This window comes from Bactrocera latifrons, unplaced genomic scaffold (genome assembly GCF_001853355.1).
Source record: "Bactrocera latifrons isolate USDA-ARS-PBARC rearing strain unplaced genomic scaffold, ASM185335v1 scaffold_234, whole genome shotgun sequence".
Classification (NCBI taxonomy): Eukaryota; Metazoa; Arthropoda; class Insecta; order Diptera; family Tephritidae; genus Bactrocera; species Bactrocera latifrons.
Window position 1 is genome coordinate 437996 of NW_017535897.1, and position 3998 is coordinate 441993.

A 3998-nucleotide genomic window follows, 5' to 3' on the forward strand; every position below is an offset into this window, starting at 1 on the left:
AATGTTCGGCTTTAGCGAGTATTAGGCAAAAGCACAATTTTTTTCCAAACTATCAAGAATTGTTAAAACTTCCTTCGTTTGCAAATATTATAAGCATTTATAATTTTATTACTGATTGTTTCCTACAAAATAAAATATAACTTTATATTTAGCAGGTAACCTAAAATATTTGTTTGTTCAGAGTCAATGGCTTTATTAGCTCGTACTCTCTTTTTTTTTAAATTAGATTCAATCCTGCTTTGTATATTTCCCCTAATAAATAAATAAAATTATTATAACATTATTTGTCTGTGTAGCAGGAGAAGTATCAGGTTATTTAATTTCTAATGTTTTTTTATTTTATATTAATTGGAGTACTCACAACCCGTCGCAAAGCATTGTAAAGTTATAAATTTTTACACTTGTTTAAAAAAATTGTTGAATTTCATACAAAAATGAATTTACTTATTTACAATTCTCAATGCTATGTTTTTGAATCGGCATAATTTATAACTTTATGAGACTTGTGAAAGCTCTAAATAAATCTTTACATAATTATTTAGCAAGTTTTTTTGTGGTTCAATATGATTTATACCTTATATTTCAGCTTATGGTATTATTAATTGTCCTTTAGTATTAGGGATAAGAGTATGTAAGTCTTTTGGTCAAGGTTGGTCAGAGTTTTTAGGGGGCCACAATTTATATAACGAATTAGTTAAATATTTTCAATATGTATCTTGTGTAATTTTTTATTCAAATAGCTGTTAAGGTAATTGAAGGTAATGTTAGGGTAATTGTATAATTCATTATTGGATGTAGTGTATTGTATTTAGTAATTTATAAAAATAGGAAATTTTATTTTTACAATGAAAGTGTAATGACTTTGTTAAACTGTATAAACAGCAGCACAAATGGAGTCTAACCATTCAAAAGTTAGTAGTAGTAACTAATATTGAAATCTATTGGAATAAAAGTATAAAATACCAAAAATCGAAATCGCTTCATATTCTGAATTATAAAGTAGATTGATATTTCAGTACTTTTTGAATTCATATCAAATGTTATAATTAACTACAACCCTAATTTGATCAATTGAATGTTCCTTGATTTCATTCATGATATAACCCAATAGTTAGAATGATAATGAGTACAATTCTTGTTGTGGCTCATATAACAATATTAGAAATTGAAATAATTAAGATTTTAGGTAAAATAAGAACAACTCCTACATAAAGAATTAAAAAAAAATATTGTAATAAAAAAAAATCGGAGGGAGAAAGGCAGTCGTGAAGAATATTTAGGGTCAAAACCGCATTCAAATGGATAACATTTTTCATGATCTGTTAGTGCTTTTTTTTATAAAATAGAGCCTATAGCTGGAGATAGTCTTCTGTGGAAAATTGTTCAGAGGAAAGATACAAAAAATAAAACTTCTGATAAAATGAATAAAATTATTCCTCAGCGTAATCCAAATGTTACAGGTAAAGTATGTAATCCTTGAAATGTTCCTTCTCGATTGGAAAAAATAAATAATAATATAATAATTACAATAGTAATAATATAATATGATAATCATAAAGCAAATAATGAAATATCATGTTGGTGGAATCATTTTACTAGTTCTGTGTAAATGTGTTGACATTAATTTACTTCTCTAGAGTATAATGTTCTTAGAACTGCGAATACATATGAATGAATAATTGCATCGGCTGATTCTAATACTAGTAAAGCAATTTGACCAATGGGTAATAACGATACAATTGCGTAAGAAGAGGAATGACCAGTATTTCCTAACAGAGTAAGTAGTAAATGTTGTGCAATTATATTAGCTGCTAATTGAACAGCTAAAGGTCCAGGTCGAATAATATATAATATTACTAATAGTTTCAATACATACCATAAATGGTATAAGAATTCCAGGAGTTCGTTGAGGAACTAAATGAGCAAATATATGTTGGGTATGATTAATTCATCCATAAAGTACAAAACATAACTATTAATGCCATCACGATGGGATATATTTTGAAATCCAATCATTCTTACATTACATAAGAAATTCAAATGAAATGGACCTTAAAGACCATCAGGATAAATTTTAATTTTTGTTTCTCTATTCTCATTAATTTTATAGGGTTATTTCCTTATATTTTTACAAGGACAATGCATTTAACACTTACACTTACATTAGCTTTACCTTAAGCAGTTAGCGGAGGGAATTAAAAATATTGTTATCAAATTTCAGTTTAAAGAAGTTGTTGAATACTTGCTTGAAATGTCTGACTTAGGTGTTTTAGAAATTAATGAGTAATAGTTTGTTATACTGAAAAGGATAAAAGTAATTAAAAAGTTAATAAATAAACTTAGTCAACTAATGGGAGCTATTTGAAGCACAAAAAAAATATTAAATAGTTTAATAATTTTAGTGTGACATACTAATGTTATTTTTTAACTAATTTTTATAAGTAGAAATGGTAATATATTATAAAATGGTTTAAGAGACCAGTACTTGCTTTCAGTCATTTAATGAAAATTATGAATTAGTTCTATTAGTTACTCATTTAATAAAATGATTTACAGGAAGTCTTTCGATTGCAATAGGTATAAATCGATGATTAGCTCGACAAATTTCGGAATATTGACCATAAAATAATCCAGGACGATTTATTAGGTAATTAGTTTGGTTTAATCAACCAGGAGTTCCATCAACCATTACTCCTAATGCTGGAACCGTTCAGAAGTGAATTACATCTACAGCTAATATTAAAATACAAATTTGCAAATTAATGGGTTAAACTACATTCTGGCTAATTCATTCGTTGGAACTACCTTTATATATAATATGAATCAAATTTTACATTTATAAAATCTGAATATTCATAACTTCAGTATCATTGGTGCCCGATGGCTTTTAATGTGACTGAGGGTTCGTTAATTTCATCTAATAAATAAAGTAATCGAAGAGAGGGGAAGGCAATAAATAGTAGAGCAATTGCTGGAAGAATTGTTCAAATTATTTTAATAGTTTGACCATGTAAAAGGTTTCGTTTTGTGTATGATTTAAAGAATAATATTACTCAAATTATTATTTTTAAAGCGTGATCATGAAGGTAAGTTGTTGTATAAGAAGAGATGTTCTGTCTTGAAGGCCGAGGGCAGCTCATGTTGTCATTAGCTTCTAATTAAAGTAAAATACTTCATGTAAGGAGCTTAAATCCACTCCACTAATCTGCCAAATTAAATAATTAGTTAAAAGAGGTAGTTCTAACTAACTATGTTCAGGTGGAGGAGTATTTTGAAGTCATTCAATTGAAGAACTAAGTTATATAGGGTAAACTACTTGTCGTTGTATTACCAAATTTTCTAAGATGATGAATAGGAAGAGTAAGATTCCTAGTAAAGAAATAGATGAACCAATTGTAGAGACTACGTTTCATGTTATGTAAGCATCTGGATAGTCTGAATACCGTCGAGGTATACCTGCTAATCCCAAAAGTGTTGTGAGAAGAAGGTTAAATTTACACCAATAAATATAATAATGAATTGACTATTTAATCATTTAGGACTTAGGACTTATCCAGTGAATAATGGGTATAAGTGAACAAATCCTGCTATAATAGCAAATGCTACTCCTATTGACAAAACATAGTGGAAATGAGCTACCACATGGTATGTATCATGAAGAATAATATCTATAGATGAGTTAGCGAGAACAACTCCTGTTAATCCTTTTACAAATTCTAGACCTCATAGTATAGCTTTTGAATAATTTAATTATGTACCATGTAGTGTAGCTAAGCAACTAAAAATTTTAATACCTGTAATTACAGCAATAATTATTGTAGATGAAGTGAAATATGATCGAGTATCCACATCTATTCCTTCTATATATATATGGTGGGCTCATACAATAAATCCTAGAAGTCCACCTTGCCATTATAGCATAAATTATTCCTAAACGTTGCAACGGCAACTCATCAGTTGTTGTCATCGTCTAATCCTCTGCACCATATAGCAAGACG

General features: G+C 28.3%; 1 pseudogene; it reads right to left on the bottom strand.

Annotated features, from left to right (window-relative positions):
* Positions 1 to 2533: 2533 nt before the first annotated feature.
* On the bottom strand, positions 2534 to 3148 carry LOC108968941 (annotated as a pseudogene).
* Between the last annotated feature and the right edge of the window lie 850 nt (positions 3149 to 3998).